Consider the following 22,873-nt stretch of genomic DNA (forward strand, 5'->3'; position numbering starts at 1 on the left):
TTTGTAGGGGGTGGTGGAGGGGGTGAGGGGAGGGCAGGCGTATGGGGGAAAAATGAGAACCAAGCCCTGTTGTGTAAAGGTACAAGATCCCTATGATAAATGTAACTGTACTGTATAATTAAAAAGTACCAATAAACTTAATAAGAAAAAACAATGAGAATAAAGCATATAGACTAATTCATTTTAAAAAGATGGAATAGAATTAAAATAAAAGATGATATAAAAATACAGTGTTCCAAGAAAGAAAAGAAAATTCAAAACATAAAATACAGCCTGAGAATATTTATACACATCAATATAGAGGATGTTACTGAAAATTTTGAACAACTGCCTATAATTATCATATTTAAATAAGTTATTCTATTATGTGAACATTATCTGTGGAAGCTAGTTTTTACTGTTATATACAAAAATGAAAATAAAAATAAAAATTCAAGCTTGAGCCCAAAATAGGAAGATAATGCAAATGTACTTTCGTGTCTCTTAAGCCTTTGTGTTGCTTCTGAATGTTCAGTTTCCTATGGAAAGAAAAACACCATAGCAAACAATTCATTTCATGAGGAGTATGCCTGTACTACATGATGAAAGGGAGAAAAGAAGAAATAAATCTACAAAGAGTTAAAATGCCAAATGTTATTTTCTTGATTTAATCATCTCAGACTTCAGATTAAGATCAGAGATTTATTTAAGTCTCTTTTGTTGAGGCATAAGGATGGAGTTCTTGTCAGAAATTTGTTCACTTTTCGGCTGTAGTAAAATTATAAATGCCGTACAAATACTGCTTCATTTCATGGACTGCCAAAAACATGGCAATAAAGAGTTAACTAAATATATTCATGTCTCAAAAACAGTTTAATTTCAATTTTAGAACAAGATTGTAGTTAATTCACTTTTAAACACTATATACTTTCTAATTGTGAGAAGTAAAAAATTGAATTTATATATGAAAAATTACATGATTTTGTTACACAGAAAAAAAGTCCTCAAAATTATTGATAAAATTGTTCTATTCTACTCAGAAACTGAAGATGAAGCAAGCATGAAGACCATTGCCAATATTCTGCACTCTAGTTTATGTAGTAATCAGAGGGTAGAAGACAGAAGACTGATCATATATTATTCTCTCACGAAATTTCAATGACATATTTGTTACAAGAAGAAATAAAATGTACTTTACAGTGGCAGTGCTTTTATCCCGAGGAAATGTACCTCCTGGAAAAATATACTATTTCTCAAAGAGTTAGAATTAGTTGAAAAAAAGTGAACCATTTACCAAAGTTTACATTCTCCAAAATAATTAGAGATTCAAAAAGATCACAGATGAGCTGGAGATTTAGCTCAGTGGTGCCATCACCTGCTTTGCAAACACAAGGTTCTGAATTTGATTTCTGGTACCAGAAAAACCAATAAACCAACCAACCAAACAAACAAACAAACAAAAACCCAAAAGATCACAGATATTGTATTATTTTTCTTGGCTGGAGGTAATAAAGAAGGTGCAAAGTGTTACAGACAAAAAGCTAAACGTGTTTAATTTTTATCAGCTTTATTGATGTGTAATTTATATAAAATAAAATTTATAATATTATTTAACTTATTGAGTTTTGAAAAAATTGTTTCATAATCTATACCACAATCAGAGTATAGAACATTTCTATCACCATAAAATTCCCTTGAGTTCTTTGTGGTCAGTTCTTTTCTGACCACAAACTTTGATTAACAATGATTGACTCAATGTCTATTCTTTCTTTTCTCAGAATTTCATATAAGTAGAATCATAAAATATGTAATGTTTGGTCCCTGGTTGCCTTTCCTTTGGCAAAATACTTGTGAAATTCATCCATGTGGCTATGTACCTCAGTGACATTGTTTTATATTTATGTAGAAAATATGAAATTTTATAAAATATAAAAAAGTTTTATGCTATTAATATTCAACAAATTATTTACTTACCAGTTGATAAACTCATTTAATTTGCTTGTCGTTAAAGAGTTAATGAATATTTGAATTCACACTTCTATATGAATTTATTTTTATTTCCCTTGGAAAAAAAATCTAAGACTGGGATTATTCAATTTTATAAGAAATTGCCAAACTTTCTACAAGTGGACAATCCCATTTTATATGCCCACAATTTAAAAATTCTAGTTGCTCCACATTCTCAACACCACTTGAAATTCTACTTTTAACTTTAGTCATTTGTCAAATGTTATTAGGGGCTGAGTTTTTTTTTTTTTTTCTTTCTGGTACCTGGAATTGAACTCAGGACGTTGCTCTTGCCAGGCAGGTGCAGCACCACTGGGCTACATCCCTGGCAGGGGCTGAGTGTTTTGTTGTATCAAAATTCATTTGCTGAAGGCCAACCCCAAATATGGTGAGATACTGAGAGTAATCAGATTTAGTCATGATGATGGAGCTCCTGGGATGGATTAATACTCTCACAAGAAAAAGAAACTATAACAAAGCTTCCTCTCTTTGTCTTGTGAAGACACAAATTGATTGCCATCTTTAATTCAGGGAGAGGGCCCTCACCAAGAACGTAATCTGTTGTCAACTTGACCTTGGACTTCCTATCCTCTAGAACTACAAGAAATAAAGATCTTCTTTGTTGTCATGTTGAATTGAGATTCCTCATGACTGGCTTTCATTAATCAAGACTCATCTACTAGACCTGAGAGACTGTCTGCCTCCTTTAACCAGGTGAATATCTCAGGCCCAAACGAAAATCTCTTCATAAAGAACCAGAGGGGTGAATGGATAATGGTTAATGAAGATGAGAGTTCTTAATGTCGCTGGTAATTTTAGGAATGCTTTTAATTACATTATAATAGGATGATAATTTTAATAAACTTATATACATAAATGTTCTGGAACAGGAATATAGTATATTATCCACCTTTGTCATGATAACTCTAAACTAACTCTTGAAAGACAAGTTAATGGAACCACAAATCAAGTACAGGGAAATGTAATTTTACATACAGAGATGGTTTTAGGAAAAAAAAAAACTTTGCTCCTCTCTGATAAGCTGTGCTACTTAAGGTTTCCCACATTTAGAAACTTAGGTTTAATCTTGCTTAAGTGAAAGAATAGCAAAGGAAAAAGGCCGTGTTTATGTTACATTGGAGTTTTATAAATAATGGGAAAAATGACTAAGCTCATATCTGTAATCTTATAAAAAGAAAGACATTAAAGTAACCAAAAAGAAATTGGCCAACTAACACATACAAAGTGAAAATAAAATAACAATGCATAAGGTTGGAAAATTGTTCATTGATCTCTTAAAATAGATATTCAGTGTGAAAGAGCTTGAGACTCTAAATGGTGTACTTAATTAAACATAAATTCAGAATAAGCATTGAAGTGAAAGTTTAGACAGTTTTTTAAGTTCTTAACTTACTAAAAGAGCACGGTGTTTTTGGTATATGTGATCCTATTCAATGAACTCCTTTCTTCCTAAAAATATCTATGTCCAAAACCTTTAATATAACTCTTGAGATATAAAGGTTAAACTATATTTAAAAGATAATAGTCTAAAAGCATCAATATATTAGATCATTATGTGTTCAGCTGACAAATGCTTACTTTTTTTATGATGTAACATGAAAAAATCACATTTTTTGATATCACATGTATGGCATTTTAATATAGATGTTTATGGTTTGTACGTGTGTGTGTATGTGTGTGTGTGTGCATGTTTGTATGTGTGTATTTCATAGAGACCCCAGCAAGCATGCAGGATATAAACTCTGGCACCAAGAAAAGTAAACCTGAATGTGAAAATATGTTAATTTCTTAAAATTTGGAAAATAAAGGGAGTCTCTAGAAACCTTTTGGTCACAGGCAGCTGGATAATAATAATGGGTGATTGTGTTGCCAGTCCTGCTCAGTGCCATGGGCCAAGATGGAAGAAAGGGAGAGAGGGATTTTTTACCAGGCTACACATACTGGCAGACTCCTGTACCAGCTCAGTCCTTCAACTGAAGAAACATCACGCATTTATTCCAAGGTGAAGAGGGAGGAAGGCTAAGCATGGGTCTCTAGGTCCAAGTGGGTCAGCATTGCCTCGAGGTACCAAAGGGACTCCATAGAATTCAGGAACTAGAGACATTATTCCCGAGAAGGGAGACTGAACAACAGTAACTAGAACATCATGTGTTTAGCCAAAATGCAATCATTACTCAGATTCTGTGCCACATACAGCTTTTTAATTTTCAGAGTAAAATATGTCTACCACTGACTTAGGATTTTAGACAGTGAAACTTTCCTTCTAAGAACAACTACTACACCATTCTTCTTCAGATGAAAGAGTTCAGGAGGACAAGCACCACCACCATTCAGTGTGAGATTCCATGGCAGATACTAGGGACAATGACAAACAGAACAGGCTGTAACCCCACCTTCATTTCCCTATCTCACCCTGACTCAACCTGTACCTATAAATAAATATATTCAGGTGCCTCTCATAGTAGCAGTAAAGAAAAACCATGCAAAACAATACATTGAGCTCCTACAATCCCCTTGGACTACGAACTCCTAGCTTTTGTTAGTTAACTATAAGTAACTACTTTGCTGACATAATCTCAGTTTACCTCTAAATTAGTTGTAGCAAAAACGTAGAATGATTTTCCCTTTGCCATATCCTGTGTTCTCCTCTCAGTTTTCCTTTAATTTGCCTCTCTGACATAGGCATTTTTGACTATGGTCTTCTTTTTGAAACTCTCAATTCTTTTGGCTTCTGTGACTTTACATTTTCATGTTCTCCTTTTTTGTTTGACTACTTCTCTACAGTCTTTACTTTTTGTTCCTCTTTGCCCCTTAGGTAACATAGTCAAGTGACTTGACCTCTATAAGCAACACATGGCTATACTGATGTTCTCAGTTCTACGTATCTCTCCAGACATCTCTTATTTGCTAGTTTTGCCAACTGAACATGCACAACTGGAAGTTTAATTAACATCTGAAGTCAGTGATCAAATCTAATAGCGGTAGCCTTTTAGTATAATAGTTTTAATGTTGGTATTAGCTTTATTTAAATTGCAAGTCTGTATTTATTGGTCTGTACCTTTCTTAGAGTGTGCTTTTGGAGAGTGAATTTAGGGACTTCACATTGAGGTATATCCCAAGCCATTTATTTATTTATTTATTTATTAAATTTGGACACTGTGTCTCACTAAGTTGCTAACTTTCCTAGGCTGGGTTCAAATGTGTGATCCTTCTGCCTCAGGCTGCTAGGCGCCTGGCTGGAACTCCTGGCTGGGCCTGTATCTTTTGCAAGTTACCTAACCTCTCTTTGCCAGTCCACTTTTATCTCTAACATGGGGATGATACAGTACAGAAAATATCACAAAAAAGGTAGGATGATGGAGAGAATCACTGGCTCTTTTATGTGTACCTGAAAAATACAATGAATACTTTATTTTATAATTTAAGTAATGAAACAAGAAAAATTAAAAACAAAAAATTTAACTGAGAGACTGCCTTAAATTCAAAACAATCATTATTAAAATCCCTAAAACTGTTATGGGTGATGATTATCAAAGAATCATGATTTTCTGATTTCCTAGTGATCACTAATACTCATTATCATTAATAAGGGCTTTCTAAATCCCTCTTTGGTACTTATTGCTCCTATATCCTTCATTTCAGTTCAGAAACAGTTGAACAGTGGAGAAATATTTGGTTTCTACCTGAGTCATACTGCTAGCTAAACATGGAGAAACAAAATTCTGCTAACTTTGACTTCAGAGAATTTTCTGAAGTACTACAATTTGCAGCAATTCTTAGGAGGAAAGAGTGTTTCCTAAACTTTTAATCATTTTGGAGTTTGTTCTTAAATGTATGTATTCTTGAATTTGCACAGCAAATATAATATAACTGAATATTGGCAAACAATAAGATAGCAGCATATATAGGGAAAGAGAAGCAGAAATATTAATGGTAATTATAACAGCCCAACTGAATAAAATAACTAATATCATATCTCATAGCAGATTTTTCCTCTGCCAGTAATATATATCCATTAAAATCAAGCTTTCTTCTGCTTTGACCCTTTTTATAGCTTTATTACAGAAAGTATTATCCTATATTAACCATTTACTATACAAATATAGGAAAACTACCTGTCACTTATTGGTTTATCCATTGTCATCTCAAATAGGGCAGAATGGTCTGATTTCAAAGTGACAGCTGGTGGTGTCTTTTCCTGATACATGCTAATCCAGTTTTTATTATGGAAAAACTGCCTGTGCTTTCAGACAGCGAAAGGGAGTTACTAAATGTAATCACTAAGGAGGAACCTTGGGATAGCAAACATAAAAGACTAAAATGAACAGTTTTCTCATTACAGAATGATTTCCTGATTAAATACAGATTAAGAGCAGGGAAAAATCATTTAGAGATCTAAATAGCATTTTCCATTGTGTATATACTCACAAAATCACAGATACACAGATCTTTAAGTGGATATATGTATAGCAGCTATACACACAGACTTAGTTGTGAACACCATCACAGCATTTGTTCTCTCTTAATATGGTCATAAAATATTTTAAATGCATGTAGATCAACCCCTATTTTTATGCTGAAGTTTTTTGATAGAGGCATAAAAGAAACAATTGTCATTTAAACCAAGTTTGACTTTTAGCTAGATCACTGCCATGCTTATATTGTATTGCTGTAGTGTAGACTGACGTGTACCAGAGAAATGGACTTACTCTTTTTGCTCACAGAGGAAATGAAGAGCTAAGAAAATGCAATGAAAAAACTTGGTGCCTAGTGCCTTATAATGACATGAGAGTCCAAAGAAATAAAGAGCACTTAGTGTGTATGGAGGTGTATTCTCTCCATACTCATTGTGTAATGTTTATGTCACTTGGACCACATAATAAACAGCTCTGTTGAATTTTAACTCCTAGCTGTCACTTGAAAAGGCCACCTAACTATTTCATTATGTCGTAATTAATAATATACTTCAATAAAAGTAATTTACTTCATAATTTATTAGCATGTTGAATATCTTGCCCAATACTTACTGCTAGAATAAAGCAAACACTCTCTATGGGAGAGGACGGGGAATCTGTTTAATTGACAGAAGAGACATGATTCCTCCTCCCTCAGTCTTTGCAGTGGTGGCCTCAATTATTTTGGACCTCAAATGGCAAGTACAAATAACTGTGCTTGAGTTAGGTAGTTATGCCAACAGATGACCAGTTGCCAGCCCAATTATCCATCTGACCCCATTTTTAAAGTGTAAGTGCAGACAGTTTCTATATTCTTGGTATAATTTGTGCCCACACACAACTCCAGGTGTTGAGCTTCTTGGCACAAATAAACCAAATCAAAGGTCTAGTGGAAACTTCTTTTGAAAACTAGATGTCAGTGTTAAAACACTTTTTAGCCAATCTGTGATCTCAGAATCACAGATGTTCATGTATAGAAATGAAAAGTAATTTGAGAAGACAAATCTGATGATACCCTGACCTATAGAAGATAGGGGATCATAAATGAAAATTGAAGCAAGTCACAGCCATCAAATGGCAGACAATGAATGCCATAAATGGGCATTTCTCTTATATATTTAGATGTCTTTTCATCATCTATAATCTAAAGAGAGTCTGCAGAGGCCACTATAGCAATGCTACAATCAGAATCATCAGATGCCTTTGTCATTTTGATTTGGCTATGAGTAGGGTTGATCTGGTCATCAGCATATTGAGAGGTTACAACATCACTTATGAAATGAACTTTTTTATCTTTAATTTTCTGGAATTAGTGGAGATTTACATTTGTTTTTTGTTTGAATTCTTAGTATAATTAATAGAATTCTTAAATAGCAATGTCAAAAATGCAGAAAAGAGAACGCATTCAATACAAGTACATTTATCTAGGTTTCACATTGAGTTATGAAATAGACTCAAAGAAAAGATAATGTTTCCATTTCAGGCATTTTGACACTCTGCTCATGACAATAATATATGAGATAGTAAAATAATGAGAGTATTCCTTTAAAATTCCCCACAGTTCATCTAGCATTTATATTTTCAGAATAATAAAATTAACTCAAAGAATCAAAAAATATGTAAGAATCAAATTTATAATTTTAAATGAAAAGAAAAATCAATGACAAAATGACAATTACTGAAGTAGAAAGTTAAACGATAAAAATAAGGATTTGCAGAAAAAAAGAAAGTTATTTTATTTGGATAAACTTGGTTGCACCTCACTGTGACATCTTGCACGTTCTGCACATAGGATTAGAGGCCTGATTTCTAGTTTCTAAGATAAAATATTCAGTTACTTAATTGATCCTTAATTTACTCATTGGCAAAATATGTCTTATAAGGAGAATATTTGTCTCCATAGTGTGAATAAGTTAATGAATATGAGATAGTTTGAAGCTTGCCAATAATTTATTTCAGTATTTTTACTACTGGTTTATTAATATACCCTTGGATTTAAGCCTGTAGAAGCAGGAGGAGGTCATGAAATTCAAACACTAACTTAACAACTTCTAGAATTTATGTTAAAAAACTCATTTTTAACACCACATAAAAATCTTTGTACATTTCTACTTCGTGTCTTGTCATAACTTTAAACTCAGATGTAGTCTATTTTTCTTAATTTCCCTGTCACCATTAATAACCACGATTTTTTTTAAGTCAAACTTCAGCATATTGTGACCTTTTTCCGTGGGGGGGGGTCTACCAATAGTCCTTTAAAAACTTCTAGGGATACACATTTCAAAACGGACAAGGGGAAAAAATGAGAACCAAGACCTGTCATGTAAAGGTACAAGATCCCAATAATGAACATAATTGTTCTGTATACCTTAAATGTACCAATAAACTCAATTAATTAAAAAAATCTCTTTAATATACATCTTTTCTTTTCCAAGTCTACATTTATACTGTAGCTTATGATTATAGTTCTATTTCCTTTATGAAGCACTTTTTCTCCTTGATTATTAATCAACTACACATTCATTGTGAAACATAAAATGACACAGAAAAAAGAGTAACAAAATCCCAGTGTTTTATCACCCAGAATATATTACTGTTAATGTATTTGTATACATTTGTTTTTCTATGTGTATTCTTACATTATTAGCCTTATATTGCATAGGTAATATCATCATTTTTAATTTTTCAGAAAATATTTGCCTACAAATTAGTCATAAACATTTAATTTAATAAGTACATTTTGTAGGTAAATGTTAAAGGAGGAAAGGTTTATTTTAGCTGAGAGTATGTAGAAGTTTCAGTCCATAGTTGGCTGACTCTAAGGCAGACTGTGGTGTGACAGGCTGCAAACTGAGCCTGCCATTCTCCTTTATTCCTTTCAGACTACAAGCCTATTAGTTGGTGGCACTAACACCCAGGGTGGGGCTTTCCATTATCCACACCCAGAACTATGCTAAACAAGTCCGCAGGCTAATTTCATCATCACAGGCCCTTAATCCATATTCACACACCCTGAATACAGCCACCTGCAAAAAGCCTTGCTTATGAGTGCATGAGGTAGCTAGATGCAAGTCATAGCAGTGAATTTTAATCATTTCTAGGAGGAAAATTTGGATGTGGTCAAACTGACACAAAGTGTGTTCTGTACGTTAATCTTCCCTTAAATCTGTCTTGCAGCCACCTTCCACCCCTCTCAGAAGCAATCACTTCTGTCAGTTTCTTTTTTATTCTTCTGGAGATAATCACTATACGTAAACACATAAAATGTTACTATATTTACTACCACATGCATCAACATAGTTTTTTAAAATTTCTACTCTAAAAATGTGTACATACACACATCTATTTAAAAAAGGATCCTAAAATACTATTCTATTATTTGCCTTAAAAAGAATATTTTAACAACAAATTTATTTAAGTTAAATTAAATTCCCAAATTTTCTTACTTTATTGTATCAGAAATAACAAAATGTTTCCATGAAGCTCTTCCAGTTCAAAAAGAGTTATCTAACAACTTTCTAATGAACCATTAGCTACATTTAGGGCTACCACATGTGTTGAGAAAATATAAAAAATAGTGATTGTAGAAAAGTTACTGTAACTGGTTCATTTGACATAGCAAACCAGTGAACTATGTGATGCCTCACCAAGAAACATTTAATTTTTTTTTTTCAGTTTTTGCCATTCTCACGTGTGTCTTGTTCAATGATAATGTTGCATCTTGTGGGTCTGGGGAACCCAGCCCAACCTCAAACTTTCCTGGGTTTATCTCTACAATGTAGAAAGAGTAAGAGGAGTCAGACAGAAGTCATAGTGCAGAGTGGAAGTAGATTTATTGCAGAAGAGCTACAAAGCCACTCTGAAGAGTGGGCTCCAGAGCTGTGTGAATGTTGGATATGAGGCAGCAGTCCTTTCTTTATGAGTTAGGGGCCATCTCCACCCACTCAGATGGCCTGCACTTAATTGGCTAATGGGCTTATGGCTAAGGGTACAAGGTCATCGGGGTGATTACAACACATAGTTTAGGAACATTTCAGGCTGCTCAAACCACATAGGGGTGAATGGAGCAGTTTTGTGAGTTTTTTGGGCCCAAGGTAATCGCATCCGAAGTAAAACTATAAAACAGTTTCCATAATCACAGTTATTTTTCCCCTCCCCTCTAAAAGGGACCATGTCCCTACTCTAACCCTACCTAAGGGTCCTATCTTTCCCTACAACAATATAGTTATTAAAATGCGAAAACTTTCATAAATATTTTTCTACACATTCACTTGGTTTCTGAAAGTGGTGAGTTAAAATCTCCCACTATGAATGTATGACTCATGTTCTTATAATAGTTTTTTTTTTCCCATAAATTAAGGCTGTTTTTTTAGGCTCAAATGGGTGTATCATCGTCTTCCCACTGAATTGTTCTTTTTGTTGTAATTTGACGATCTCTTATTTTCTCTAAATCATTTTTTCCTTAAAGCCTAATTAGCCTAATATTAATATTTTTATACTATCTGGTTTAGGTTGTTTGGTTTTAACTGTGTCTTGCAAAGAACGTTGGATGGACTTTTATTTAAATTTTAGAAATTTTGTAAAGGAAAATTTCCTCTCTCTCTCCATATATATTTTTGTACCAGGGATTGAACTTGGGACATTGAGCTTGTGAGGCAGGAGGCAGAACCAATGAGCTAAATCCCTGGGTCTCTTTTCATATTTATTAGGGTAACTAATACATTAGTGTTGTGGTTCTATGATTTTAGTTTGTGAGTTTTATTTATAATATGCTTTCTTATTTATTTTCACCCTACTGTGTTTTGTTGTGTTTATTTTTTATTTTAAGTTTTCCTTTCTGCTGTTTTAAAAGTTATTCTCTACTTTCCACACTTTCCCATCCTTTCTAATGGTTACTCCTGCATTTTTAGCTTTTATACTTTACCTAAATAAGCACCTGGGTATGACTCTTCTCCAAACATCATGTAAAAATCAGTATACTTTAACTAGAAATCATCCCATACATTTTCATTTTCATGATACTATTATCTCATATTTTAGTTTGATCTTATTTTATTTACATCAACTGTTATTTATCCTTATAAATGTTTCATTGTTTGTTGAATGCATGAAGGCAAATATAGTTTTATATTTGTACTGTGTTCATTATAGGCTTATAATTTCGATTTTCTCTCAGATAGCTTTTTAAAATTTCTTATCTAGAGGACTGAACATCTATGACCTTAGTCTTTCCATAGATGTTAGTCTTTTTCAATAAAGCTTTATGAAAATTAAACTGCATTCACTAATTTATATGTCCTAAATCTTAGAGAAATTTCATGCAGGCTTCTGCAGTATTGATTTGTAGCAGTACCACTCCCTTCCTACTAAATCATAAGAGATTACATATTAACCAACACTTCTATGTTTGTAGATATTTTCAGTTGGAGAGAATCCACAAAGTAATCTATATAATATCACATTTTGGCAGAACCTAAATTTGTGTTTATGTTATACTCTTAATTTTACTCTAGTTTCAGTAAACATTGTATTTCAGGATCTTTCTCACATAAACACAAAGTCTTTGTAAATCTCATTTTCATTATTTTTCAATATTCCTTGTTGTGGAACAGGAATTGTCTGAGTTTGATTTTGGCTCTTCCTCTTTCTCAACATTAATATTTTGAATGAGATATTAATATCTCTGGGCCACTTTCTTCATAAACTGGGGAAACTAATACCATAGAATTATTCTGAAAACAAATGAGTTAATAGTTGTGAACATTTAGAGATATATCAGGTGTCCTTCCAATGCCTTGAGAATATTAGCTATTTTATTATCATTTTCTATTAGCATCATCATAACCTATTGTCACAAGCACCATCGTCATTATCATTATCAACATTGTCACATTATATTTTCAATCTCTTCAGAAGAAATTGTCTCTATATTTAGCAATCTAAGCAGTGCTTTGATAAATGTGCTTTTTTACAATCTTTATTTTTCATAGAACACATGTTAAAAGTGGAATTTCATAGATTATGGTAATTTTAAAGAACATTTTGATACAAGTTTGCAAATGCTTAATGCTATGTTAAATGGTTTCTCTTCATTATGTTATTTTACAATGCATCTGGTGGTTGTGAATTGTTCAGTTTCCTTCCTTCCTGAGTCTACCTTTTGATGGATACAATGTTTAGAGCTGCTCATGTGCCCCTGGCCCTCTCCATCTCTGCTTGAGGGCTTCTCTTGGATCTCAGGGCTTGCTTGAACATAGAGCAATCTGAAAATGCTGGAGGGGAAAGCCCTCAGTCCCTCAATCAATAAGGAGTGGAAAGGAGTGGATAAATCCTGCAAAGAAGGGTAGCTCAAACATTCATGGGGACGAGCAGATGTTCTCCGAGTTTCTCATACGCTGTCCTATGATTTAGACTTTTGGCTGCCCGTGGTGGTCCTCTCATTAATGTATAGCTCATGCTTTTTTTCCCTTTCCCGTTCTCCTACTTTGTGTCATTTCATGTGATGTCTATTGTAAACTACCAATTCTTCATGTGAATATTTACATTTGGAGAAGCTCAAACTAAGTAAATATCCTACAATAATTTCGTCTTTTAAACTTCCTTATTAACTACCTGAACAATTGTCCTGGATAAAACACATGCTTTGACTTTTCAATATCTTACCTCTTATATTATATACTCCATTTTCCACTACAGAATCATTTTCTTTACCAAACTGCTTACAACTTACTTATAATATGTTAACAAGTTAGTATCCTTTATGCTATGTACTGTATGTGACACAATAAAGAATAGGGATAACTTATCCTTCTACATAGGAGGAGCCTGAGACTTGAAGAGTTTATATAAGTCTCTTATTCAAACACTATTAAGTGGTTAAGTTGAGAATTAAATATAAATCTTTCTACTTAGAAATGTAATGGTCTTAACCATTATAACATACTACTTTTCTCATTTTTAGACTGTATCCCAGGCTTTAGATATATAGAAGTGAATAAATCATTATCTTCTGTGCATAAATCATTAGCCCTCCTACATTTGAATATTGTATCTCTTTGTCTATCTGTCATCCTTATTATCTGTCTTCACCCTCATCCTGATCATTATCAATCTATCTACATTATTTATAAAAATCCATGAATTTACCATGTAGCCTGGGACTGAACAAAACCTTTATCTCTAAGCTCTCCTTCATTGTTTCAGTCAGAATCTGACATTTATAATTATTTTCCTTTTTATGTATTCTTTGTGCATTTGTGTAGTACTTATGTATGTGTATTCATTATATTTTTAATTTTGGCCAAATGATATTTTAGTGACCCTAATTATTTAATAGATGTTCAGATAAACTCAACTGTATTACTGCATGCCACTTTAAAGGCATGTTGATGAGTGTATAATATTTCTGTATGAGAATAGATGTTTATGTATCTTTTCTCAATATTTGGATTTCTTGAAAACTTTTTTTACTATGAAGAATTATTCTATAAATATTGTTATACTTGCATTAATGACAATTTTGAATTTTATTTGAAACTTTCCCCTATAACACAAGCACTTATGCTGTTATAAAATAAAATTTAAAATTATTATTCTTAAAATGAACCTGCTACTCATTAGTATATTGATTAGATGGAGTATATTTCACTTAATTTGCTTATTTGCAAAACTTTGCTCATTATTATAATATTCCCTAATTCTTTTATTGTAGTGAACATCTTTGTGTCTTTGTATCTTTGTAAAAATTTTTATGTATATTAAAGCCTTTTTATGACCTGTATGAAATATCAGTTTTGTAGCTTGTCCCACTCAAACCCTATGCAGTCATAGGTCAGGCCTTATGGCGGTGACTAGATCCAGGGTGTGTGATCTTGGGATTAAGGGTGGGTGACAACTAAATTGGTTTAGCATAGATCTGGGTGTATAGTGGAATCCCCATCTGGGTGTGGGTGGCACCATCCAAAACACTTGCAATGTGATGGGATAAAAAGGAAAGCAAGGCTTGTTGCTGCTTGCCACTGTGTGCTGCTGTTTCCCTAACTTTACTCACCGCACTGTGAACTCTTTCTCCTTTGCAAGGACCCTCTGCCATGCCGCCCTGGCTTGGAGCCAGCTGACTATGGATGGAAACTTTTACAAATTGTACAAACTGTGAGCTGAAATAAAGCTTTCCTCCATTTAATTTTGGGTATTGGGTATTTTGTCTCAGCAATGAGAAAACTAAGACAGCAAATAGATGAAAACTACAAATAATACAAATATGTTAAGTTTATACTCTTTGAATATGTTACATAAAATCATACAGTCTCAACTGCATAATTAGGAAATGCTTTTGTCTAATATTATAACAATAGACTATGCTATTGATACCACAGTGATACCTAATACAATGTTCTTGTAATTGTGTGCTTTTAATAAGCTAGAAGTGAATTAACTTCTGAGGTAAAAAAGATCTTATTACACAATATTTGATAGAAGTCAGTTTCAAAATTTGAACTTCCTCATGTGAAAACATATAATTTGGGAGTTGGAAACAGTTCAAAGTTCTCTAGAGTAGAACTGATTTATATATTTATTTGACCTGAAATCTGGGTATGCATGCTTTAAAAAGGAGACACAATGAGTTGAATTCAGAGTCAGGTAAAGTGAGATGTGTAGGGCAAAGAATAATTCTGTTTTCGCTGCATTCGAGGATCCTGGCCAGCTCTTGATGCCATTACATGGACTTGCCTTGCTCTCAGCAACACCTTCTCACTTTTTACAAGTCTGTCAGTGAGAATTAACAAGACATTCTGCTCCCTCCACACCTAGAGCCCTATAGTTATTGCCCTTCAGGTCAACAATTGACAAGAGCAGCTCCATTATTTTCACACATTTTAATGATATAGTACATACCATAAAAATTACATCTATCATAGCTCTTCTTATAGTTAACTTCTCTGACCCAATTACCACTATTTAGAAGCTGGGAAGATATATATTTCCCAAGCTTTACCAAAATCTTGTAGACATAATGAGAAAAAGGAGAGAATGGAGATGGTCAGAGCAAAACTGTAAAACTATTTTATAAAGTTCCCCTACATGTAGGCTTGCATTAATTCTGGATTATTTCATGCTTCTATACTGATCAAAACCTATATGTGATCAAAAATCTAGATACATTTTCCTGGAAAAATTTTCTTTTAAATCACAGAATTAGTCTTTGAAGTATCTAGAAAGTATTACAAGCGGTAGCTATCTATTTAATATCATGTGAAATATTAAGGATAAATCAAAAAAGTGTAAAAATTAGTGACATACATAATAAAATTAACATAGATTGTACTGATGCCATCTAATACAAAGATTCTTATAAATCTGAAGATTGCCTACTAATGAGCAGTTGAAAATCTGCCACTATGTAATAAAGCATATAACTGCATAAAGTAACCATAGCAGCAGTGTGTATACTGTAACCATCTTTTATTTTATTAAAATATCAATGTAAAAAGTAACTCAAATTTCTGTAAAAATAATTTTGAAGTCACATCATATTTTAGCATTTTCTAGTGTGAAACAAACTAGAAAAGGAGAGTTCAGCAATAATAACACTCAGTAGTCTGTGGAAATTACTTGGAATACAATAGTTATTGATAATAACTTTTAATCCTGTAATTTGTCTTTAGCAGAAGAGGTCTCTGTGTAATTTATAGTTGTATTGCAAAGAAAAAAGTGAACCCTAATATGCCACTTTACAAAAATATAAAAGGAAATCTATTAAAATGAATAAAATTGGCAAAAATATGTAGGAATCACAGGGATCTAATGGAAAGTTAAGAATTTTTTCAATATCTGAAGCAGTTTTTGAAAATGTGAATTTAAAGTTATAAGCAATTTTATACAATCCAAATATAGTCTGTGACTAGGATTCATGGAAAAGCTACTTAATTGATATCAAAATAGACATATTCTAAGTAGTGTGAAGTAAATTTGAAATATTTTAAAGTAGTTTAAATATGAAAATAACAGAAAGAGAAATTAAGATAGGGAAGCCTTTTATTGTTTGCACAACGTCACATATTCACACACGTTCTTACTGTTGTGGGGAGAAGTTACGCCATTTCAACTATTCAGTAATATTCTCATTTGGTGGATTTAGCTCAGACCTTAATATTATTTGAGCATAATTTTTGTGGTATAATACAAAATGATTTTAGGTTAGATTTTGGTAGAAAATAGCCAGGCCCATTTGGCTGCTACTTTTCTTGAAAGAGAAAAAAAATAAAAGCTTTATCTTAATTAAAGTTTAATTAAGGATCACATTTGGCAGTACTTTTCACACCGATCTACACCAGCAGATTTTCTAGGGCTTAACTTTATCGTGCAGAAAATCCTCTTTTATTACTCCCAACCTGTTGTAAAAGCTGCTGGCACAGAGCGATGGTTGCTTCATTCAGACTCCTTGTTTGCCACTGGAAATATCCCAAGTCTCTAGAGATAGCACCACAGTAGTTCAATTTAATATCTGCCCTATCACTACTAGACTCTGGCTCATTATTAATGATACTATTCATTAATTTCTTGTTGGGCTGATGTTGTTATTTATTAAAATATTAAAGAATGCCCCTGGGACACATGCATAATGAGGGACACCTCAGTTTCATGAGCTGAAGGAATGAATGAACAGGCCACAGATTTACCCACCCTGGGCAGACCATTCCTCCCTCATTAGTCCTGCTACATCTCCGAGTGACACTGTAAATTCATTTTGTGCTCTGTCCAATCAGAGTTTAATACAAATGCAGGGCCCCCTTTTTTTTTAATGAGCCATTCCTATGCAAAATGAATTGACTACTGTCTAACTCATCTAATCTGCCTGTATTTTTGGGAAGAACTAAATTGCCTGTATTTATATAGGAAATAAATAAAAGTTGACATATTTCTGTCTTTTTCCATCTTGTATTTGGAAAATTTCAAGATAATAAATTCTTCACCTTAAGAACCTGCCATCTTAGTTAACTAAATCCCAGCATGACATTTAAGCATGTGATCGTCGTATTTAAAAAAGCCTAAACAAGCAGTTTGTACATGGCAGTGGTCACTTGATGTGTGTTTGCACATGCATTCAGGTGCAGCCTCCAGAAATTCTAAGGATGCGTGATGTATTTGCTCATCCTTTTAATACACAGGTATTTAAAGACATCTTTTGAGTGTGCTCAAATGTATATGGTGGTATAAAAGAGGATGTATGTGAAGGATATGTCCATCCGCAATCATTTGAGAAATAATGTTAAAATACTTTTATTAGAAAAGAATAATCTGATTTTTATTATCTTGCTTGTCACTGAATGCACAGAATGAAATCTGCATAACAATTGAGGTAGCATCTGAAGGTAAAGTTTTAATTTGTTCTATATGGTTGTTATTTTTCTCTCCTGTGCAAATAATTACTTTAGTGAGAAATACCACACTGTTTTCAAGGGATTAACTGGGCATAATTGCAGCCTGTTTTGATCCCTCTTTTAATAATGGACTCTTTCAATCTATATGTGGCAGAGCAGCTCTGTAGGGATAGTTTAAAAGCTTTTATAGATGCCTATGTACCTCTATCACACGAATTCATACCTATTTATTTCTGAGCCAAAACAATGGCATTGTATTTATCTGGGGACATGAAATGCATATAACAAAGTGTAATCCACCTTTGCTTAAACAATGAATTGTAGCTATTTAAATCTTTTCCTATTATTTATATTTTAATATAAATCTCTTCTAGAATGCATTCTATTTAAAGTGGAGTTTAGAGCATATTTTATTTTGAAATATTAACTCATTGCATGAAATAATTTTTCCTAACCAATGCATAGGTGTGGGAAAATCCTTTGCAAAACCAAACTACACTAGATATCCTGCAAAATCTCCACTTTGAATTCAATTTCCAATTTTTGAGCTATTAATGTACTCATTTTAATACTTCAGAATATTTATTTCTCAATAGTGATTTAAAAAATTGCTGGCTTTTAAGCCATAATTTTTACAAGTCTTAATTAAGATACCAAATATTTGTATACAAGAAGGGCATGCAAATACAGCATATTTTATTCAAAGTAAATGGAACCAAAGTGACTAAATAAATGATGTGTTAGACTCCCAGCACAGCATTTAAAATATGATGCAATGAAAACTTAATGCTTAAAAAGGATTAAAGAATTGTCTTATTAATTTTCTTCAGAGCAGGGAAGATGAAGTTTGAAAGGAGTCATGACTAAAGTTTAGGAAAATTAAGAGGGTGCAAAAGAAGAAATACTCATTTTCACTTTTTAAAAACAGTTTCTGCAAACCAAAACTGGATTCTGTGGGAAGAATGTCTTATGATAAATCAAATGCTTGCTTCCACAATTACTCTTAGGAAGTGGGTTGTATTCTTTTAAAAAAATAAATGTCTTGCTATTTTGATACTTCTCTGAAGCCCTTGTAGTAGAAAGTAAAACAAAAAGATCCTCAGGTAACAGCAAAATATTCAATAAATCATTTGGTGTTAAGGGGTAGGGGAACACAAGGTGGTTAACAACTTGGCTTTATTTCTTTGAAGAAGGAACTGGTGGGAAAATATGATAGAAAGAGGGGCGTGAGTTTGCCATGTTACATACCTTTTCTTCCAAGGTCAGTAAAACCTACTATGTCACCAAATGTTTACTGTGAGGGAAGTAGGGGTGGAAATCAATGAAAATCTTATCTCCAGCCCAAAGTGCAGGAGTTTATACATCAAAGTAGAGAGAAACCATGGAACTGGGGATTGGATACAAAAAAGTCTTTTATAGATAGAAATGCTCCAGCCTAAAGCAAGATGATATGAAAATTTCCACACATAGATATAAAAAGATGGGTTCTTGTGATACTTTTTAGTCAAACAAGCATTCTTACTTGCAGATAGTGAAAAGTATATATGCTATGTGTACTTGGCAACCCAAATCTGGGATTTATTCTTTATTTTAGCAGGTCGGACTAATACCATAAGATGTAGTTAGATATTATGACAAAAATTTCCTTGGATCAATGTCACAGGCTAATATTTTGCATTTACTGACCAGTGTATATTTTAGATTCTTACGTGACTTTGACTGCTTTCTTTTTGTTATTGGTATATTTAAGGATATGTAATGATAACACTCATCATAGGGGATTTGTACCTGTACTTGATATATCTTGCTCCCCCGCCATTCCCCTCCTCTCCTTTCAAGCCTTCTTTCTCCCCCTATTTACAAAGGCTTTGTTTCCATTTTGTCCTTCTTTCTCTTCTTTTCTTGTCCTTTCCTACCTTTCCACCTTCGTTGTTCCCCTTCTCATTTGAACATTTTCTTGAGACATTTCTAGCTAATTGGATTAACCTTGAGAACATATTCTTAAGTGAAACAAATGGAACACATGTTTAAATTTCACATTGTTTCTCTGGTTTGAGAAACCAAAAGGGTAAATAAGGATCAACATGTATAATAGATTTTGGGAAATGGAAAGAAAATGTTCACTTTGACTACTTTATGTGAGAAAATACTCATTTTTTGCATCATATATTTAAAATATTAAAAGTTTAAATAAAATAAAGACAAAGTTCTTCATGGGATATGAGGAAAAGAAATAGAATGATTATCTGTGAGTTTATCTCAATATTCAGGTCTAAGCATCAACTTAGTAGTATAACTGAAGTTAAATTTTGAGTCGTGTCTTAGATTTGCAAATACAAAACATAAGATTTACTTTTTATGAAGGATTAAGGATTACGGAACACAAGTAGAGGGTTCTTTTTTAAGCCAACTAGTCAGTGTTTTTAGTAATTTTCATAGAATCAGTTTAAACTTCTCAAATTACAAATATAGTATAAACATTGCACATGCAGTCATTTAAGATTTCAGTATTTTGTAAAGAGGACAGATAAATTGTCAACTTTCTCTTCATTGCCTTTTATAATATCTATAAATATTTTTAGCAACTGTGATGGTTAATTGACTAATTACCAATTTGAGTGGGAACATCCAGCTGAATTGAGTCCTGTCGGCCTGGTTCTGGGCTCGAAAAACCGATTTAAGGAGGTTTGTGAGAAGGGTATAAAAGGAGAACGGGGGTGGGGGGTGATTTCACCTGATCTTCCTTGGAAGAGCTCCTAGCTGCTTTCTTTCGTAGAGGTTTCAGTTCTCTTTGGTTAAGCTCCTGTCTTCGCTTTTGCGAAAGATGGCCTCCTCTTTGGAGGAGCTTTGGTCTTCACCTTTGCCTTGGGTGTAGTCTCCTCTTTTGGCACAGACCAGCAACCACTGGACTTTTCTGAGCAGACCCTTTCATCTTCCACGGAAGAATCCTCAGCCTCTTGACACGAACTTGCAGTGGATATTGTCCTGGGCTCCAGGCTTTTGGCTGGATTCTTCAGATTTCTACCATGAGGACAGATCTTTTTCACTCTTTTACACTTGACTCTATGGGCAGATGTTGTCAGCTAATCTTGTAAAGTTCTGTGCCCTACATTAGGTCTGTTTCTCTTGTAAATACTGACTACAAGAGAAACTAACCATTCTTACTAACTTTCAAGACTAAGTTAATATTTGTATTATTCAAAATTATTTATGAGTAGTAAGACCTTAAACCAAAGTCAGTTTTTAGAAGAAATGTTTTTCTAAATTAATATTTGATTGTTTCTATTTATGAGGGTAGATGGAGCAGAAGTAATGCCTCATAAATTATGTAAAATACTTTATTTAAATTATGTCTGTAAATTTTAAGAATTTCTCTAGAACATACTGAATACTATGTGTTGGCATTAGCCATTCAATTTATCATTTACTCTTCTTTATATTTTCTAATAAACATGTTAGGAGTCTTTAGATAGATTAGTGACAGGAATATAACCCCTAAGGAGATATATTCCAAGATTTCCAGTGGATGCTGGAAATTACAAACATTACGGAGCTCTCCAAATACTATCCTTTTTTCCTATGCACATATGCTTATGATAGAGTCCAATTTATAATTTAAGCAGTACAAGAGTCCATCTTACCCAGAAAGAATGGGTGTCAGTAAGAAATCAAATAATAACAAATGTTGGAGAAGCTGGGGAGAAAAAGGAAACTTTCTACATTTTGGTGGGAATGTATATTAGTACAAATACTATGGAAATCAGTGTGGAGGTTCTTTAAAATCTAAAACTAGAAATTCCATTTGGTCCAGCCATTCCACTGTTAGCTACCTTCCAAAAAGAGTTAAAGACATATTACAGTAGTGCATACATACTCATAGTTATAGCACCACCATAATAGCTAAGTCTTGGAACCAACATATATGCCATCAACAGATGAACGGATAAAGAAAACATGGTATGTGTACATAATGCAGTAGTATTACGCCATAAAGAAGGATAAACTTGAGTCATCAGTAGGAAAATGGATGCAGTTTGAAATCATAATGTTTAATGAAATAAATCAGACACACAAGCTTAAATACTGTGTGGTTTATCTTATGTGAGAAACACAATCTATAAGTAAAGAACAAAATAAAAGATAGATAATAAATAGTAGGAAGATGGAGGGAAGGTGGATGGAAGGGAGAGGAAGGGGATGTAAAAAAGAACTGAGATGTGTTATATACATGTACCAACTCCCCATAAGGAGCCATGTAATGGAACATGTATGTACTAATAAAAAATAAAAAGCCCCAGATATCTACTAATGCTGTAGAAAAATTATAATAATGTACTTCAATGAAAGTCATATGGATGTTCTTGCTCTCTTTCTGTATACATCTATTAATAATTTCAGACCATGATTAACTACAGTTAACTGAAACAGTGGGATGTGAAACAGATGAACAGGACTACTGTTCACATACACACACACATACACACACACATGCACATATGTGCACACACACGCATACACTTATACATGTATTGAAACAGTTTAAATTATTTAAATTGTATTTTGATTACAAATAAAAGTAAGTCCACTTTTGTTAAGATGTAGAAAGTCACTGCAACTTGCACTTTAATAACTGGAGAAAAATCAGATGCATATATCATTTTGTTAAAAGATATAAGAAAACTTTTGTTATGAGAAATCTAAAGTAAATATATCTTATAGAAGTTTTTGTGTGTGGTAAATGGGATCAATAATCAATGATTTTTGCTGCCAGTCATGTTGAGCACAACTGGCATCGGGGGCAGAATATGTGGCTCCCTTTGGCAGAGGTATTGTATGTAAGAAGTGAAAGCAGTGACATTTTAACTGGCACGCAGGCCAATATGACCAACTGGAACTGTAGAAATCCTGAGCTCACTGACAATAACTCCTCTTCTCAGCATCCAAATCTTCTCAAGGAATCTGATGGGGTGAAGGTTTAAGGGTAGGGCTGGAAAGGCAGAGAAGGAAATCTTCCAGTGTCCTAATGGTTGG

This window comes from Fukomys damarensis, unplaced genomic scaffold (assembly GCF_012274545.1).
Source record: "Fukomys damarensis isolate Sample0158 unplaced genomic scaffold, DMR_v1.0_HiC HiC_scaffold_26, whole genome shotgun sequence".
Lineage (NCBI taxonomy): Eukaryota > Metazoa > Chordata > Mammalia > Rodentia > Bathyergidae > Fukomys > Fukomys damarensis.